Genomic DNA, 21,507 nt, shown 5'->3' on the forward strand with positions numbered 1-21,507 from the left:
GTTGAATGTATGGAGACCTGTGGGGTGCTGCGTTCACCGCACGGCAGCCTATGGCGTCAGTACCAACACAACTGTGCAGCAAACGCCATAGTCAGCATTTCAGCCCCCACACACACAGGGCTAGCATCTGTTTGTGAACTCATTAAACAAAGTTTATCCCTTTTTCATCAGTCTATTCATCTATCACCACCAAGGAACAACTTCTCTGAGGGAAGTCGGTGTTCATTTCAAGGTTAAGACCATCGAGTTGAAGTGCAACACCGTTTAAGACATACATTTTACACAGTGAGACCAACAGAGCCATGCCAGGAGGTGGTGGTGGATGAGAATATTTTGTAGGCTATGATTTACATGTTTCCTATTGTGCATACCTCCATAGTTACAAGGCTGTTGACACGGCCGTCGTCTCCTCAGTGACAGCTGCTTGGCAAATACCACTGTGGTATGAGAGGGTGGGGGGAGTGGGGGGGAGAGCCGGGGAGTGGGAGAGAGGGGGGTGGAGGGAGGGAGGGAGAGAGAGAGAGAGAGAGAGAGAGAGAGAGAGAGAGAGAGAGAGAGAGAGAGAGAGAGAGAGAGCAAGGGGGGGAGGGGGGAGAGAATGAGAAGAGAATGAGAGTTGTATGGTCTGACCACCTAAGTCAGAAAGAAGATTCTTCAAGGACATTAACAGAAAAGTTTTTCGGTAAAGCCTGGTACACACATAAAGATTTTTCTAAATCTTAACAGATTTTCTATCTGAGAGAGACCCCACACATGAAGATAAAAAATCATGGATTGAACAGTTTTGATCGTATTCTGTGTGGTGTGCTCCGATATTCCCAATACAGCACACCACAAACAAAGGTCGACAGTCTAGACCAGGGGTCCCCAAACTACGGCCCGCGGGCCGAACACGGCCCACCCCCACACTTGGACCGGCCCTTTGAACAACGTGTAATTTCTAACTGCAATTGCGGCATTGCACCGACGTGGTGGCGGGGGCACTGTTTCGCAAATAAGTTAGCTTTCGTGTTTGCTAGCGAAATAGCTGATAGTTGATGTTGACTGCTCAAGGAGAATACATATTTGAAAGTACAGAATGCCTGAGAGCCTTATATTGCATTATATTACATTACATTTTGAATGGTCATCTGGTGCCTGAATATTGTGTTTTCCTTTACATAAATAATGACATTTCCACCATAAATTGATGCAGAAAGGGCACAAATTGCATCTAAATTCACCAGAATGCAAGAAATTAAGGGTTTGATGCTCGTTTAAGGACCCCCAGACAGCCCTGCTTCATGGGTCCCCCTGTGTATGATGAGGGTCCTCCCTCAAGTATCAGACTGTAAAACTGATTGGGCCCTATTATGCACTTCATAAGTCTTAAGCAATAAGACGAGGCGGTAGATCTAAACTTAAGACGTGGAGGCGTGGTCAAGGCCACTTTGCTATTATGCGTGCGGTAGTGGGCGCCTAAAACCCGGCGCTAAGCAAAGAAATTAGTCATGGGTGTGTTTTGGGCGTCTTCTCAATCAACCCAATCAGCGTGCCAGGTGCCATTCCCTTTAAGAACCGGCTGCGTTGAGTCATTAGCACTATGCTATTATGGAAGTCCTAAGAAGGAGGTCAGCACGCTTCTCTGCAGAAGAAAGTAACAAGCTCGTGCATGATTATTTTCTGAATAAACACGGCAATACCTCCGCTTGTGAGTTGAGAAGTATTACAGAGGGGTCGCTGGAAGACTGCAGGAATGACAGATGTTGATGTCATTATATTACGCACGGCATGCTCGTACTGTATGTGCACAGTATGCGGAGGCAACATACTGTACAGCGCGGGCCTCTCCCTTCTGAAATAAAGCATTTATACTGTGACCGTAATTGACGTCTTGCCGTGGAGCCACGTGCATGTTCATGTGTGTCCACATGCATGCGCAAACCGCGGAGGCGCGCTCGTGTTTCAAAACGTGCATGAAGTCTAAACTTAAGAACTTTTCAAACCACTTCTTAGCGCTAGGAGCAAAGTCAGATCGCATAATAGCAGGGGCGCCTAGTGCACTTCATTAACATATGAACACTCCCACAATGAGTAATATATGCACGGGAGTATTACGTCTTATGTGTGGGCGCCTATCGACACCTGCATAATAGCAGTAGCGCGTATGAAGCGCATAATAAGGGTGGCGGTAGGTCTTAATTAAGACTTAAGACGGCAAGTAAAGAAGTGCATAATAGGGCCCATTATATTTCATTGACATATCACTAGGTATAAATTCCATCCAAATTCAACTGTTTAGACTTTGTTTGCATCCACCAGTGCTCTCCTGCGCGCAATTGCTTTGCGCAACTGCCTCCATTCCACTCCGTTCCATATTCTTTTATGTTAGAGACCAACCCAGGCCCCCCATCACAGAAAGGAAAAATGATGTGGCCCTCACAGAAAAAAGTTTGGGGACCCCTGGTCTAGACTCTAGAGTCTTGTCCCCCAAGCCAGAATTCTCGCGTGATCAGGGTAGTAGTACCCTGACTGACCTGTACGAGACAGCCATGTGCGACAGGGCAAATTAAGTTCAGAAGAACGAAAAGAAGACGCGTCAGTCAGCTCACTTCTTGATGGGCTACATTACATTCCACGTCACAATCGGACTCGCGAGTTGTCAGTTTCGCAGACACACAAGAGGACTTTTGATCGTAAATATTGAACACGTTTAATAATTACGATCGTCGGCCCCGACCATTTTCCGAGCAGATTGTCGGGAGAAATGGACTCACACCACAGGATAATCTTGTAGGATAATCTTTAGAGCCATCCGATAATCGGGCGTTTGCTGTCCTTGGTCGGAAGGGGGGAAATCGGGCCAAAATATCAGGCTTAAAGTAAAGAACTTGATTCTATATTGCCCTATAAATGACCGTACAGCAAAAAAGTTCAACTAGGAATCACTTCAGAATCTAAGTTCAGCTTGACATCTCAGGCCATTAATGATAGCCATTAAAACATCCTCTTTGTGTTCCCGTCTATTCCCCTGCTGTGATCAAAGGCCTTCTGAAGCTTTGTGAACACGCACTGTACAGTACAGTATGAATAGCCTGTAGTCTGCCATTTCACATGCCTTCAGATGATTCGACCAAGTAATTCCATTTCTATAGCTCAATGACCTCTAGGACAAAGACAAGCTATCTTGAAAGTGACACCCAGACAACAGATGAAATGTTTGGTGCTTAAACTGCCATACAGTACATTGTGACAGGTAGATGAAGGAGAGCAGATGATGTAATACACAGGGAGGCCATGGTGCCCTGCTCTCTGTGACAGGGATGAATAACCTTAGTGGGACTGACTGACAAAGGCCTCTTTTCACCCACCCTCAATGGCCAGTGGCAGGATAATAGTTTGGCTTGTGAAGAAAACCTCTACTTCTCACCAACGGGCAAAGTCCCTCTAGTCACCACCCCCCCTCCCCTTCCCCCCTCACCCCCAAAGTCCCTCTAGTCCACCCCCCTTCCCACCCCCAGCTCTCCTCGCATCCTTTCAAATGCTAATTTGAGGAGGGAAAAGCACTTGGCTCTGCGTAGAAAGCAGCAGTTCCAGTGTGCTTCTCTGACTGACTGGTAAAATCTGCTGGAGGCCCTTTCTAGGTGGGGGGAAGTGAAGGGAAAAAGCTGTTGTAGTTTTAAGCCAATCAGTGTTCGCTTTACTGAACTTCACAGCTGAATGCTCGGGAATGGAATGCAGAGAGAGAGAGAGAGAGAGAGAGAGAGAGAGAGAGAGAGAGAGAGAGAGAGAGAGAGAGAGAGAGAGAGAGAGAGAGAGAGAGAGAGAGAGAGAGAGAGAGAGAGAGAGAGAGAGAGAGAGAGAGAGAGAGAGAGAGAGAGAGAGAGAGAGAGAGAGAGAGAGAGAGAGAGAGAGAGAGAGAGAGAGAGAGAGAGAGAGAGAGAGAGAGAGAGAGGGGGAGCAAGAGGGGGCGAGTCACCTTCACTGGGACAGCTCTGGGGGGACGTTGGAGCTCTGACTTGGGACCCACAGGGTACAGAACGCAGGATTGTTTTCCTGCCCAGTACTAACGAGTCATCACTTTGAGGTTATCATCTGCCTAAGCAAGCCCTTGATTAGTTGTGGAGGCACTGGGCTGGAACACCTAAGGGCACGATGACCCTGCTATGACCTCCTGCCACCACCCACCCCCCAATCTCCTAAACCGTCAAAGGCTTGATGACTCGTTTGATCTAGCCTACAGTATTCAGACAGCTGAAGTTCGCAAACCTCAGGATGAACAGCTCTCCATCTTGGCTCGTCTGAAAATAGCTCTCCTCTTCCTGCACCCATTCCACTTGACTGGAGCGGGCCCCGCTGGCGTGCTTTTAGAAAATGTACATGTTTTTTTTTCCTCTGTGTCTAGGAAACGACATTATTGGATGCATCAGACATTCAGAGGCATGGAAACCCCACCCCTGTGCTGGAGGCTGTGGGTTAGAGATGGGAAGGTTTGAGATGAAACTGTGGGTCGTTGCTGTTGTTAATGTTGTAGGTGAGACCGAAGGTCAGAAATGTGAAGGGTTAAGAGGCACTGCAGAATATGGCTTGAAGTTGTCTAGCTGTACACAAGTGATGTTTGTAGTTGTCTAGGTTGTATTGTAGATGTGTACGAGATGTGTAGGTATTGTAGATGTGGCTGTGGGTTGTAGATGTATAGTATATGCATTGTAGATGTGGCTGTGGGTAGGAGATGTGTAGTTAATGCATCTGTGTTGAATACAGATTCATCAATTTCCCTCAGTGGTCCAGACACAGGTTACCATTAGGGCTGCAACCCAGCCCAGAGTCCATTCTCTAGGCCACAGAATAACCTTTACATATTGTGGGTTGGAGATATGTAGTTAATGCGGTTGTGGTGGACAGAGCTTTATCTCCTGGCCTCAGTATTCAAGACTCCAGACAAGAGGTTCAAGATAGCTGAACGGCTGCCCAATGTCCACTTCCGAAGGCTATCGAATAACCTCACCTCACTGGTCAGAACCACAGAGCTGGCTGTAATTATCAGACTGTATTCCTGTAAGATAGCAGCGCAGAATGACTCAGCACAGAGATGGCAGCCAAGGAACTGACTCAGAATGGAAGGTTTTATTTGGACACGTTATATCAGATGAAGGGATTGGGGACAGAAGGAAGGAAGGAAGGAAGGAGTTTATGAATTAATGAATGCATGAATGAATAAATGGAAAGTGATTATTATAGATGATTATGATTATTATACATATTAGATTGGATTCGACTTTATTGTCATTGCAGAGTACAAGTACCAGACAACGGAATGCAGTATGAGTATAGCATCTAACCAGTGCAAATAGTGATATAAAACATGATAGTGATAAGTGATAGCTACAGTATGGCAAGTACGGTATATACAAGACAAGACATGCATAGCAGTAAGCTGTACAGTTAAGGTATGGTGTATACCGATTATTACGGCTATTAGACACCCTCTTTCAATGAATAGGTTTAAATGACTTGTTTGATCTTGCCTCGGGTATTCAGACATCTGAAGTGCATAAATCTCAGGATAAAAAGCTCTCGGTCTGAAAATAGCTCCTCTCTTCCTGCATCCTTTCCACTTCACTGTATTACACTTTATTTAGAATGTAAGAACGTTTATTTGGAGAAGTTACAGTAGTACCAGTCAAAAGTTTGGACACACTTTCGCAATGGGGAAGTGTGTCCAAATATTTGACTGGTACTGTATATCAGATGAAGGGGATAAGGAAGGAAGGAGTGATGATTAGTAGACACCCTCTATCAATGAATAGGTACCATACAGATGTAGCCTTTGAATTGTACGGAATATGGTCAGTGTTTCTTTTCAGATCACACATCAGAGACTTGTGGCCCTCTGAGATATGAGTCATTAAGCTAGCTAATAGGATGTGACTAATGAAGATTATAGTTAATTCTGGAGAGGAGCCTTTTACTGGCGCAACAATGGCCTGCTCTGTGTGCTCCCCATCCCTCTCTCCATCCCTCTCTCCATCCCTCTCTCCATCCCTCTCTTCATCCCTCTCTTCATCTCAGGCCCCATTGTGACAAACGGATGTTTTTCCATTCCCTCAATTACTCCTCTGACTGGTCTGTAGATCCAGATCGACAATGTGTCTCGGTATAGAGAACAGAGAACAGAGAACCGCCATTGAGTATAATCAGAGCATTAAGATATGCTCCCTTTTATTCTCCCAAAACATCCATATAAGGAATGCCAGCTTTCAAAAAAGCATTTTTTTAAAAACAATTAAAATACGATTCAACAGAATATTTCCTCATGACACAGTGGAGAGTGGTCTATTTCTTACAGTACCTGATTCTTGTTGTTCTCCCGAATAAAAGCAGGCTGTTTGGACGTCCCCTCCCCCACCCCCACCCTGCTCTCCCGCCAGTCCTTGGCCCGGGAGGAGGGTGACAGAGTAGGTGACAGATGACTAATAGAACGCAATATGTTATTACCCACTGGAGGGTAGAGAGGCACCTTGAAATCTTTGACAAGGGGACCTGATGTCACAGCAGCATCATGTTGGTGTGTGTGTGTGTGTGTGCGTGTGTGCGTGCGTGCGTGCGGTGCGTGACTAAACTGTCATGCTGGCACCATCAAGGAGCTCTTTTGAAGTTCCATTGACCTTGTAAGAGTCAAAACAATGATGTACTATCACTGATATGAGTGACAGTAATGCTGTTGAGTGGTTCAACCACTAACCCCTATCCTGACAGCCTTTGTTACCCCCACACCGGTTTCTCAGGTTCTCTCTCTCTTCTTACCGTAGACATTTCCAGCTAGTCTGTACGTAAGTACGTTATATACAAGACATGGATAGCAGTAAGCTGTACAGTTAAGGTATGGGGTATACAGATTATTACGGCTATTAGACACCCTCTATCGTTGAATAGGTTTAAATGACTTGTTTGATCTAGCCTCGGGTATTCAGACATCTGAAGTGCATAAATCTCAGGATAAAGAGCTCTCGGTCTGAAAATAGCTCCTCTCTTCCTGCATCCTTTCCACTTCACTGTGTTACACTTTATTACGAATGTAAGAACGTTTATTTGGAGAAGTTACAGTACCAGTCAAAAGTTTGGACACACTTTCCCAATGGGAAATATTTGACTGGTACTGTATATCAGATGAAGGGGATAAGGAAGGAGTGATGATTAGTAGACACCCTCTATCAATGAATAGGTACCATACAGATGTAGCCTTTGAATTGGACGGAATATGGTCAGTCTTTCTTTTCAGATCACACATCAGAGACTTGTGGCCCTCTGAGATATGAGTCATTAAGCTAGCTAATAGGATGTGACTAATGGATGTGACTAATTCTTACCGTAGACATTTCCACCTAGTCTGTAAAAGGTATTTCTGGTTATGGTGATAAAAAGAAGAAAAATATCCTCCTGCTGTTTTTTGGAAGATGATGACCCTGATGGAGTGTCCACTCAGAGGCAGGGAGCTGTCTTTCACACAAAGTGATGGGAGGACCCATGCTGTGTGTGCCTCCCTCCTCCTCTCCTTCTTCTCCTCTCCTGCATGCAATGCAATCCATCTCTCGGATGCTTCCCAGCGCACCATGAATGGATAGCCTATTGGAGATCAATAGGCATCATTGATGGGTTCAGTGTTCCAGTCACAGGTCATCGGACTGCAACCCTACCCATAACCTTTGCATACCGTGGGTTGGAGATGTGTACTTAATGCAGTTGTGGTGAACAGGGATTCATGTTGTCTGCAGTAACTGTATCTGTAACAATTATGTAGCACTGCCCACCAATAAATAGCCATATAGAGTAGTTTAGAATATAGTAGATCCTGCTACTGTGCATGTACTGCCTGATGTGCATGGTTTGCGTTTCCTCTTCTCAATGAGACCCTTGGCTAAAGAGACCATAACAGCTTACATTTACATTTACATTTTTGGCATTTAGTAGACGCCTTATTCCAAAGCGACTTACAATCAATACATTTGACTAAGCAAGTGAATCATCAATCCACCAGTCGTAGCAGGAAGAATAATCCAGCTCAGGCCCGGGGCCATTGGCAGTCTGTGATAAAAGGAAAAATATTCCTTCTAAACCTAGACTTTAAAAAAAATATAGACACTGGAGAAACAGAGAAACAGTACAAGGGGGGCAATAGAAGTTTTAGGGGACACAGTAAAGGGGAAAAGCTTATGGGTCTTCAGTCTCCGATGGAAAATGGGGTCTTCAGTCTCTGACGGAAGATGGGTAGTGACTCTGCAGTTCTGAGAGCTGTGGGAAGCTCATTCCACCAGCGGGGAGCCAGTGTTGTGAAGAGACGTGATTGGGCAGCATGACTGCCGTGTTGGTGTAGAGGTGGTGGGGCCAGTCGGCCAGCAGAGGTGGAGGAGCGGAGTGAACGGGCTGGAGTTTGGTGGGTGACCATTTCCTGCAGGTAGGCAGGGGCTGTCCCTTTAGCTGCCTGGTATGCAAGCACCAGGATCTTGAATCTGATGCGAGCAGAGAATTTCAGAACAAGGACATTCATCCCTCCACAAAGGTCGCTGCTGTACACCAAGCAGTCAGTGTATTCACCCTCCTCTATAGCTGTGAAGCTTGGGTAACCTACAGCCATCACATCAAGCCCATAGAGCGCTTCCGCATACGCCGCCTCCAGTGCATCCTGGGAATTACCTGGCGTGAACGTGTACTTCACACTGAAATACTTGTAAAGACCAACTATAAGATACTATAAGTATCGAGGCCATGACGGCCTCCATGTTGGCTCCCCCACAGTTTTAAACGGCCACTTACGTCATGGCTTGACGCTCAGCTGGAGGGCCGAAGAATCGATATCAGGATCAGATGAAGGGAACGCCTTGAGGAAGTGCAAGATCAGACCTGGAGGATGTTGCTGCTGACCGCACCACCTGGCGACAGCTGTGTCGTGTTGGGGCTTGTATGCTGGAGACGGAGAGGACAAGCAGAAGACAGCAGAAGAGAGCTAGGAGAACTACAGCCATGGTTGCCATCACTACCACCAAAAACCACCACATACTGTATATATGCCCCACTTGCAATAGAGCCTGTGGGTCCAGGATAGGACTGTTCAGCCATCAAAGATCTCACCGTTAAAGGATCGGACATCGCCATGGACAACCGAAGAAGAAAGAATAAAAGACCAATGTTAATTACCACACTTGAACTTGTGATCCATCTTATTGATCCCGACTGCTTTTCAATTACCCTCTCTTGACACCCTAGTCTCAAACTGAAACGGCAGGAGTTGAGGGATGAAGGCGCCAAATGAATGACTGATCAACCGAGATGGAACCACAGAAACCTTCCATATATCCATCATAAATCCTGTTCGATATCCATGTACAGAGGAGATGCTAAGCTCAGCCCCAGGGGGACTGGGGGGGCTCAGAGAAGAAGGGGTGCACTAATGTCCATTATGCAGGGGTTGGCCCTTGTGTGACCCCTATATCTCACATGCATGCTAGATCAGTGCCAGTGAAGTGTGTGAGACCCTTATTCTGTTTCCCCCATGGAGCTCTGATAGTACCGTATGTTCTTTCCCTTCTCTCTGTGTTTCTCTGTCTCTTGCTTCTCTTCTCTCCCTTTGTCAGATGAATTTGTTGACATTGATTCAACCCTACACCTGCCCAGACATTATCATTTGCTCTTCGCCGTCATTGTCTCCAGCAGTCTCTCTTGTGTGTAAAACTTTGGACAGACTCTTGCCGTCTTCCCTCTTAATATGTGTCCCCTGTTCCAATCCCTCCTCAGATTTGTTATCATTGCTAGCGACAAGATGGCTTAGTGACAAGGTTGAATCCCAACCAGGAAGAGACATGAGTGAATGTTTGAACTGAAGCCTTTTGCTTTGATAGAAGTGTTCCTCTGTGGAGATGTGGGAACATCGCTGCTCTTTCTCCTGTCTCTCTGTGTGCTGCCTGCCTACCTCCTCTCAGCAGCAGGAGATGAGCATTTCAAGATAGTCTCTCAAGAATTGGCAAATATGAAAGAGTCTTACGCTAGGGGGTGGTGTGTGCGTGTGTGTGTGTGTGTGTGTGTGTGTGTGTGTGTGTGTGCATACGTGCGTGTGCGTGTGTGTATATGTGTGTATGTGTGTGAATGTGTGCGTGCATGTGTGTGTGTGTGTGTGCATAGGCTATGTGCATGTGTGTGCGTGTGTGTATATGTGTGTGTGTGTGTGTGTGTGTGTTTTCACGCACCCTGACTACCCCCTATCTGACTCCATCCAGAGACTGAGCTGTCATCAGACTGAGCTGTCTCAGCTGTCATCAGCTGTATTTGCTCAGCACAAAGCAGGGGACAATGGGGCAGGGTGCTTCATGAGAGCTGGAGTCATAATGTTCCACCCACTTGCTGTCTTGTTAGGGGAGACCGGTTTCGAGTTTATTTGATCTTAAAATGCATTTCACACTTGATATAAAGAATACACTTCTTTTTCCTCATCTTTTTTCAACCCATTTTTTGCATTCAGCATACAAAGTTAGGGACATTTCATTGATAAGGGATGGGCATTACACATTGTAAAATGTTGCGTAGACATACCACTGAATCATGTTGTTCTCACACTTACTTTTTTAGGTCTGGAGACATTCCCTTTAGCCCAGACCTCTGCCACGCTGTTGTGTAGCAGTGAAACAAGGGATGTTTTGAAAACAGAAACCCACTTGCCTTTTTTGTTCCTTTTGAAAAGATCACATTTGTTTGTGCTAGCCAATCAACCTAGCTTAGGCCTACATTACCAGCAAGCTATATTTTAGAAAATGTACATTGCTTTAGTGTTTAAAAAAAAAATATGTTTATGTATAATTCAGGTTTTGTAACACTACCCATGGAAATTATTGGCTGTTCCGCATGAAGCTACCTATTGACTGGTTGGGAGTGTAGCGAACACATAACAGGTCTCAACCCCTCGCTTACGCACCTCTGCTTATGCACCTCTCCCCAGGCTTTCTGCAGACTGGGAATCTAGGTTACATAATGTGCAACAATACACTATGGAAAACGTTTTTTACTATAAGCTGTCATAGATGAGAAGACACACAGAAACAGATCTACTGTACCGTAGGAGGACTACCCTGATGTTCTGTATGGGAGTGATTCAGCATGTTGACTTGGGCTCTAAAGTGCAGCAAAGATCCGAGACAGGCCAGCCAGGTAAGGCCCATTAGAGTGGATGCGAGCATCCTGCCTCTGTTCGGGAGCTATGGTTGCTATTGATTTACAGTTGTAGAGAGGATATTCTTAGAGAGAGGGAGAGTGAGAGAGGGAGGGTGAAAGCAAGAGGGAGGGTGAAAGCAAGAGGGAGAAAGAGAGATGGCACTGAGAAAGGGAGAGAAAGGGAGAGGAAACGGGCTGCTGCTCTTCTCTCCTCTGATCTGTACTCTAGAGATCTCCCTCCACAGGCTCTCAGTGTCACACAGGCTGTTAATTGCAGTGTTAAAAATGGATGAGCAGTGTGGGCGAGGACGGGATGACTTATCTGTCCAGAGCCTACGCCTCTCCTCTCCCCCTCACCCCCTCCTCGCCCCTCTGCCTGACCAGGCAGGTCCCAGACCCCAGGGAGCCCCCCACCACTCTGCCTGAACACTGGCACAGTGGCCCCCGTCCCCCAGACTTTACTGTGACTTACTGGGTTTGCTCAGGGGAGCTGATGCACGTCTCAGTCAAGGTTTGTCCTCATATGAGTGTGGTTCACTGAACCACCTTGGTTACATAAGCCTCGACAGCCACCAGGAATGTAAGCAACAGAAGCTTCAACATTCCATCTGCCTTTGAGTAAATGTCAGTACTGCATTGTACAATCCTAGTGAGGAACTAACTCTACGCTGTGTAACCCCAGCATCGCATTAGCAGCATAGCATAGCATGACAACCTAAGAGGCAGTAAATAAAGAGCTCCTTATGTAGCTTGACATATTCGGGCTAGTATGACAATACAATACAATTGAATACAACATTCTTAATCTCTTAGGACAGTTTCAGGGCTGCAGAGGTGCATCAAATAAATACGCAGCAAATACCGGTAAGTAGCCTACACTGTAAAAATAAAATAAAATATATACTGTATATATACAGTATATCTTAACGGTGATTCACTGTAATGAATGAATAATGGAATAATGCAGGTAAAATCTCAGAGATTCTTGAGGTAAAACGTTTTTATAATCCAAATGAAAAAAATAATATGGGCCAACCAAGTCAGGTTTAGGAAGTTCTTCAAGTGCACTGTAAAAAATGACTCTTAGTAAAGATAACTCCTAAAAATCTATGATTTTGACAAATACAATTTAATTTGATATCTTTACATGAATATTTGTAGGATGGTACTTAATTTTCATTTGTTCAACATCATATTCAGAAATAAATATTCAGACAGCCAGCTGCATAATCAACATATTTCTTGATACATGCATCTACTAATAAATATCATGATACATTTACTTACATTTATACTTATACTTTTATACTTAACTTAACTGAAACTCTCATGTCCCCCACAATTCACTAGCACATATGCAAATGTCCTTCCTTATAGTATTGCCAGGGCATTGTGGGTAATTGTGAATTTCATTTTTTTCTGTTGTCACTAACCCTATGTTGATTATAACTGTATTACATCCATTCAAGTGTTTTGCTAGGGTAGTTCAACCCATTGGCTTGAAATTATGGTTCTTCAGCTTTGAAGGATCATGTCATAGTCTCTCAGAACATAGTGTGTTTTTTTTCTTTTGCGGGGCACCTTTGAAGAACATTTTGGTTTTATAGTGTATAAAACATTTACACGGAAATATGCAATACCTAGTATATACAGTACCAAGTATAAATGGAGAGCATCTCACAAAGTTATTGTCTTTGCAGTGGTCCTCTGAGGAAGGTGGAACAGCAGCTACCACAGGTTGTGCTTTTCTCTCATATTCCCAAGCCCTATCAACCCCCCACTGGGCTCCATTCACACAGTCTCAGCCTGACATAACTGCCTCCAAAATAGCTTTCTTCCATGTGGCGTGAGGGTTGAACCCCCCCCTTATCCTCCTCTCTTTACTCCCTCCCTCTGTCCTACTATCCTACTATCTCCCCCTCTCTTTTGCCAGTGAACAAGTCTCTTACAAAACACGAGTCTCACTCCTGAGACAATAGAAACACAAACAAAACAACAACAAACTAACAAGTGTCCTAGTTTCAAAGGAAGAGCCGTGAGTGACTGTTAGAACTGATGCCTTTTGCTTTGATAGAAGTATTTTTCTGTGGAGATGTGTGAACATCGCTGCTCCTTCTCTACCTCTGTGTGCTGCCTGCCTATCTCCTTTCAGCAGCAGGAGATCATCATTTGAAGATAGTCTCTCAAGAATTGACAAAGATCCACCCACTCCCAGTCAGTCTCTACCCACACCATCCTTTCGTCGCAACCTGCATACCCAGTCCCTCACCACTCTCTCTCCCTCTGTTTTATCCTCCATACCCTATGTCGAATCCTTCTCCCTTCTATCCACTGATGCAGCCTTCTCCGCCCTCCTGTCCACTCTTTCCTCATCCTTCGACTCTCTCTGTCCACTGACCTCAAGGCCAGCACAATCCTCTCCATGCACTCCATGGCTATCTGTAGAATAGGGCTCTGGGCAGCAGAGAGGTAATGGAGAAACACCGGCCTCCCTGATGACCTAAAACCTTATCTCTCTCTCTCCTCCTCAACTACACCTCCTCTGCTAAAGCTTCTTACTACCATTCCAAAATTCAACCCTCCGCTTCTGACCCAAGGAATCTGTTGTCCACATTTTTGGTCAGGTTTATCAGCTCTTCCCCCCCTCTCCCCTGATGTTATTCTAAAACTGGTCACATCCAAGTGGGCAACCACCTGCCTCCCTCGATTCTATCCCCTCCTCCTTTCTCCAATCCTTTTCCATAGACCCCCTTCCATTCCTTACCAGCACAATCAATTCCGCTCTATCCACAGGATCTATCCCAGCTGCCTTTAAGACAGCCAGAGTCCAGCCTCTTCTCGAGAAACCAACTCTTGAGGGCCATGAGCCCTCACCACTGGTATCCCCCAGGCAGTGGTGTAGTCTAGTTTTTTCTAGTGGGTATACTGTGATTTTTCCCGCCCAGCCTCATATCGTTCATTTCGGAACGCCATAAAAATAAATCTGCGCTCCCTGTCTAACGTTATATACAGTATATCTAACATGACATGTTCTAAGGCTGATCTGTGCATGATAGTGCTGCATTTTGACATATTTCATGTCGCATCTCCCCCCGTTGATGGTATATGACGCTATAGTCAGTCCCAATGGTCCAGAAGTCAAGTGCTTCGTAACACAGACGGCGTGAATTTTATGAATGAAAGTGAAAGTTCTGTCACAAAACGCCGTTACGTATCCTCACACATTTTGAAGTGGGTATACGGAAATCCTTGGCCTTTCCTAGTGGGTATACGGCGTAGTCCTGCGCATCACCTAGACTACACCACTGCCCCCAGGGCTCCGTCCTAAGGCCCTTACTGTTTTCCCTTTATACCAAATCTCTTGGCTCTGTCATTTTCTCACATGGTTTCTCCTACCACTGCTACACAGATGACATTCAAATCTTTCTCTTCACTCCCCTCTGACTCACAGGTGCTGATGTCTCTGCGTGTCTTGCAGACATTTCTGCTTGGATATCAGCCTACCACCTCAAGCTCAAGCTTAACAAACTGAGCTACTTTTCCTCCCTGGGAAAGCATGCCCTCTCCAAGACTTTTCTCAGACAGCCAAGAACCTTTGCGTGTTTCTCGATAACCACTTATCCTGTGCGGCGAACATCACAGCGACAGCGTGCTCTTCTAAATTCTTCCTCTACACAACATCGGGAGGATACGTCCATTCCGCACGAGAGAAGCTACACAAATCTTGGTCCAGACACTTGTGATTTCCCCGCCTTGACTACTGCAACGCACTCTTGGCCGGGCTCCCAGCCTCCGCCATCAGACCTCAGCAGCTCACCCAGAATGCATGCTGCCCATCTGGTGTTCAATCTCCACAAGTTCTCTCATGTCACAGTCCTCCTTCGTCCCCTTCACTGGCTCCAAGTAGCAGCTTGCATCAAATTCAAAGGGGATAGCCCCGCCCTATCTGCAAGCAGTGGTCAGTCCCCAAACCCCTGCCTGATCACTCTGCTCTTCCACCTCAGCTGGCCGCCTGGCACCGCCGCCTCTATGTGGATGCAGCGGTCGCGCTACTCGGTCACGGCTTTTCACTGTCTTGGCTCCCCGCTGGTGGAACGAGCTTCCCAGTGCTGTCAGGACTGCAGAGTCACTACCTATCTTGATGAATGAATGAATGAATGAATGGTCTTTATTGTCATTGCTACAGTACAGGTACCAAACAACGAAATTTAGGAGGGGTGGCTCCCCTGGTGTTAGGAAAGAAGAAAAAAAAAGACACTTTAAAAAAAAATCACAAGAAGGGAAGGAGCTGGTTTACATAAATAAAGGCTATGTACACTATCCACTGTACTATACTGTACAGATAGACGACTAGGGTTGTCATATTGCACAATAGTGTTATTTCACATTTATTTAAAGTGTCGCAGTTTGCAGGCTTGAAATGTACATGTTTGTGCCTCAGCACTACACCTGATTTTTTCAGTCCAGCAGCTGCCATCAATCCGTCCAGACTGTCCAGGGCCCAGAACCTAGGTCTTTGCTGTGTTCAGGGCCTGGACGGCCCTGTGGTAGAAGCTGTTCTTCAGTCTGTTTGTCCTTGCGGCCAAGGTCCTGAACCGCCTTTTCGAGGGCAGCCTGGTAAAGTGTTCGTACCCAGGGTGGGTCGGGTCCCTGGAGATCTTGGAGGCCTTCCTGAGACAGCGTGTGTTGTACAGCTCTTCCAGAGAGGGGAGGGGGGCGCCGGTGATCTTCTGTGCTGTTCTCACGACTCTCTGTAGCGCATTTCTCTCCGCTGTTGTGCAGCTGGAGAACCAGTTGCAGATGCCGTAGGTGAGGATGCTCTCCACTTCCGCCGTAGCTTAAAGACCCATCTCTTCAGGCTACATCTTAACTGTCCCTCTGAAAGACCTCTTCATCCCCACTACCCCCCTGTACAGTTTCTCTACTGTAAAAAAAGAAGACACATTTTAATTATTCCGTCTGCTAACATTGTCACTGCCAATGGCCCCTGGTCCTAGCATAGATTTATTTTTCTTTTGATGACTGATGGATAGGTGATTCACTTACTTAGACAAATGTATTTGTTGTAAGTCGCTTTGGATACAGGTGTCTGCTAAATGCCAAAATGTAATGTAATGTAAAAAGATGACAGAGTTTCCCGTTGTAGGGAAAAAGAGGGGTGGTTTGTGTATATGCCAGAGAGGGTGTGTGTGTATTTGTGTGTGCGCGTGTGCGTGTATGTGTATGTCACAGTGTGTGCATGGGTATATGAGAGAGAGGGTAAAGAAGAGAATGTGTGTGTGCATGGGTGCCGTGGCATCCTGCGCAGGCAGGCTTTGTTGTCTTTGCCAAGTGTTCCCAGTGCTTTCCACTGCTGCAGCGAACATGTTTCAGCGGTGCTCTCAGAGGTCACCTCTGATTTTACAGCAGCATTTTCAGCATTCTTCCCTCCCACGCTTGTACTGCCAGACAGGTGACATCACCCCAGAGTAATGCACTGAGCACCTGGGCTGTAAGACTCCCTGGCTTACCTGTACTGCTGCCTATCAGACTGTTATGTAAATTTGACATTAAGGAGGCACCAGGAGTATTTCCATCTAACATAGGTGGACAAGTCATGACTTGACGACCTGGTATGTTTCTGTAGAAATGGAATCCTCTAACCTGTGGCGTCCTCTTCTCATTCTGACCGTACTACACAGTGTACAGTGAAGCAGCAGGTTTCATAACCATCATTCACATAACTGTACAGTGAATGACAGAAAGCAATGGTTCGAAATGGAGAGAGAGATCATTATTGAAAAATATTTGTAATACAATATTACAGATATCATATTTACTAAGTTGAAATAGCCACAAACAATTGAAGTGCAGAGGTATCTGGATAACCCCAGCAAACAGAAGCTAACAGAAGCTCTCCCGTACAAACACAGCACGTCCTGAGGTTTGGTTTCTCTACTCTATTCTAGGGTAGTGGAGTCATTGGGGGAAGGGTCCTAGAGGGTGAACTCAGAGTTCCAGCACTACTACCATACCTTATTTATTGCGCTGGTCTGTTGAGTTATCGCGGTGCAACAGCTGATTAAGGAAGTGCTGTTACCATCAATCTCACACACTGGTGCTGAGGTGTGTGTGTGTGTGTGTGTGTGTTTGTGTGTTTGTGTGTGTGTGTGTGTGTGTGTGTGTGTGTGTGTGTGTGTGTGTGTGTGTGTGTGTGTGTGTGTGTGTGTGTGTGTGTGTGTTTGTGTGTGTAGCATTGACTGCCCCTTCCTCTTCACTTGAACCATCATATCTCTATTCTCAACAGTGATTGGGCTGTTTGAAGGTGATATTCTTGCTGGGCCTTCCAGCTATCTATCTATCTATCTATCTATCTATCTATCTATCTATCTGTCTATCTATCTGTCTGTCTGTCTGTCTGTATATCTATCTATCTATCTATCTATCTATCTATCTATCTATTTATCTATCTGTCTCTCTATCTATCTATCTATCTATCTATCTATCTATCTATCTATCTATCTGTCTATCTATCTATCTATCTATCCATTGATTGATTCATTCCATCCATCCACAGTACATTCCCATCCAGTCCTCTGCTCCACTGCATAGGAAGCTATGCCTAGCTGCTAAAGTGAACGCTATGTATAGCTGATTTGTTAAGGGACAACAACCGTGTTATCTCTGGCTTTATGATGTTTGCTACTGTATTCCAGCTCAAGCCTAAAGTCCATCGATTGATGAAAGAGAGATTGCACAATTGTGCTTTTCAGCCTTGACCGGAACACACAGCCTGTATATTATTTCCCCATGCATGGTGATGAACTTTAGAAGTTTACTGCTATTACCATGCTTTATGTGCATACTAATATCACACTTCTTTGTCACAGTTTATTTTTATTTTTTATAGAATAATTCGTTTTTCACTTTCTTCTCCTCAATTACTCAGCTTTTTCAGTTGTGGTAGTCTGACCAACAGCAACAACAAAGAGTAGCCTCCTCTTTGAAAACAACACTACAGCTGAATCTGAGCTTGCCCTTTGACCTCTCAACCCCCACTGTGTTTTGCCTGGCAAGCCAGTCCATATTGCAGATCTAGTAACACCAATAAGGCTTTCCTCAGGCCAGCATGTTACAGCACAGGGCTGTTAAAAGCAGCAGCAGTCGACCACCACTGTCAATAGCATGACTGGGGGGAATTAGCTGGTTCATATTGTTTACTTATTTTGACAGAGACGTATGGGGCTAATGGCCCTTATTGATTCACATGTCCCTCCTAATCAGCTGTAAATAAGCGATGAGCTGATCCCACATGCAAGCTATCTCTGACAGTCAAGTACTGATCTATTATCAGGGCTACACACAGAGGGTTGAATGTCTGCTTTCCTGGGTTCACTTAGTAAATGTTTAACACAACGTTGTACATTACTGGTCTACTGATCTGTGCATGTTCTTGACCTTCCAAAAGAGGTGACACTATTTGTACAGTGCTGTGTTCACCCACTGTATGAACTGTACTGTAGGCTTTAGTTGTTGCTGAATCCTTGTACAAAAAGCTGTGGAACAATTACCTTTTATCTTACCTGAAGATCCACACACCTACAGTCATTTAAAATAGTAATAGTCACATCGAGCAGGGAAAAGGTTGTTGATTTGGTTATTAAAAACATTAGGCAAAAACATCCTATGCATGATGGGTGCAACCACGAGAGCTACTTTCAGTGGGAATTAAAATCCTGCATTCTGCACTTTGAAATCCTGTGAAGTTTAATGAAAATTAAGTGTTGCTTGGGGGATGATTGAAATGAGAGCAGGAGAAGGGTGGGTGTGATCAAATATACATGAGCCAAAGATGTTTCATGATTTCTCACTTATGAAGAGGCTAAGAAAGAAAAAAAAACATAACAACACTGTTGCATTTCAATTAGAGAGCCATATTCTCAGTGTGGATGTTAGAGTAATGTACTGTATGTGTTAGACTACTACTACACCAACTCATGTAGCAAGGTTTGGCAGTGCTGATAAAGTGCATGGCAATGGCCTCTCATTCACCCATTCACACACACATTCACACACCAATGACGGCAACCTACCATGCAAGGCGCCGGCCCGCTTTGGGGTTCATTTGGGGTTCAGTGTCTTGCCCAAGGACACCTTGACATGTGGCCAGCCTGGGATCGAACCGCTGACTTTGAGATAATTAGACGCCGGCTCTACCTTCTAAGCCACAGCCTCCCCATTAGCCAGGGATTCATCTTATCATTGTACTATCAAGTTATCGAAAAGGAAAATGATTGTGAGCAAAGCAGTCCCTGGTTGAGTCTTGAGTTCAGTATGTGTGTGTGTGTGTGTGTGTGTGTGTGTGTGTGTGTGTGTGTGTGTGAGTGTGTGTGTGTGTGAGTGTGTGTGTGAGTGAGTGAGTGAGTGTGTGTGTGTGTGTGTGTGTGTGTGTGTGTGTGTGTGTGTGTGTGTGTGTGTGTGTGTGTGTGTGATGGAGGGTGATATTGGGCTGATATGGTTTGGGGCAGCAGGTGGTCTGTCCAGACGGCAGAGAGGCAGGTGGGCTTGGCCCTGGGCATCCGTCTCCTGGCAGGCGCATCACCCCGCTCTACCTGCCCAGGGGACCTTCCCTGCTCCCTGCTCACTGCCTGCCTGTGCGTGTGTGTGTGTGTGTGTGTGTGTGTGTGTGTGTGTGTGTGTTTGAGGGTGGGTTTGGCCCTGGGTGACCATCTCCTAGCTCAGACATCATCCTCCTCTTGCCATCCCCCCACTTGTCCAGGGGGGCTTCGCTGCTCCCTGCCCGCCTGCCTGCCTAGCTAGCGACGCCTGCGCCCTTGTCTGCCTTTGGACCTCTTCCGGAAGCGTCCGGGCTGACAGCCACACAGCCAGAGTAGAGAGGACGGAAAATATGTCTGTAATAAGTTCTAAACAGGGACCGCACAACCTGCTAGATAATACTGTGTTTATGACCAAATATAACTGTCATCCTTGAGTGAGTGAGAGAGGTGGTGTTAGGTGTTATTTGATGAATGGAATAAAACAAATATTTTTCTTATTTTTACAAGGATTTTACATTATTGTTCCTTAGCCTAGAAAATAGAGTTCAGCACATTCCACCTTCATTTGGTATAAAGGTGAATGAACAGCCAGTAGAATATTTCCATTTAGACTTCTTAGAATAGTCAGGCACTGTATCCAACTTCCTTTCCAGCCCAAAAAGCTAGGAATCCACAATATTTGCTTTTCCCCTGAGGGGACTGGCTTGAGCAGGAAATATCACTGTCATGGTCTGCTTAAACACCTGTCACTCAGAGCCAAATAGGTTGTGCTAATCGCCTCTCGCTCTAGCAGTGCAAACATTACTGGATAAGGCTCTTGTATCCCGGGGAAGAGTGTCTTGGCAAACAGATTATGAATAAAACACTAAATCCTTCATTTAGGCAGACAAAGGATTCACCAGAGGATGGCTTACTACTCTACTGTGAAAAAGTCTAGACTAGATTTTATTATGTGATGTCCTCAATCATTTTATTCATCTATTTGTATGTTATTATAATGTCTGCTTGGTTTCAAGCTCTTACTAATACTTGCTCGTTCTGTAGACTAAACGTTTCTATCCAATACAATGAAGTGATACAATCAAATGCCAAATTGTACCAAATGTACTTCCACAAATCTGCATTACATTCTGTAGTCCTACGACCTACACTATCAGTCAGAAGTTCTAGAACACCTACATTTTCCCAGTTTTTATAGAAATGTAAGCAGTTAAGTCCATTGAATGACCTGAAATGGAACAAAAGGAAGCTGTAAACCTGCCAGAGGTTAAAGAAAACGTTTTATATAAGAATTATATAAATGAAGGCCTTTTTCAGGGAACAAGTAATGGGTTAACAACTTTTCTGCAGCAATGGAAGTACATTAAGCCTTGAAAGACGATGCAAACAATTCCTACAGGTGTCCCGATGTGTGTTGATTACTTACAAATAAACACTGGCAGGAAGAGGTCCAGCAGACCCAAAGCCACAACAGAATCAGAAGACACGTTTCTGAGACTCAACAAGCTTGCGTGATAGGCGGCTCACAGGACAACAGGTTCAAGAACAGCTTAACAGTGGTCAAAGTAAGCGGTTCTCAGTTTCAACTGGGAAAAAGAGGCTTGCCTGGGCCATGAAGCACTGACTACTGAAGACTGGAAGAAGGTCTTGTGGACCGATGAAGCCAAATGAAATCACGCAGAGTTTTTGTATGCCGTCGAGTAGGTGATAGGATGGTTCCTCAGTGTGTGAAACCAACTGTCAAACATGGAGGAGGAAGCGTGTTGGTCTGGGGCTCTTTTGCTGGATCCAG

This window comes from Nansenia antarctica (assembly GCF_963989245.1).
Source record: "Nansenia antarctica genome assembly, chromosome: 14".
Lineage (NCBI taxonomy): Eukaryota > Metazoa > Chordata > Actinopteri > Argentiniformes > Microstomatidae > Nansenia > Nansenia antarctica.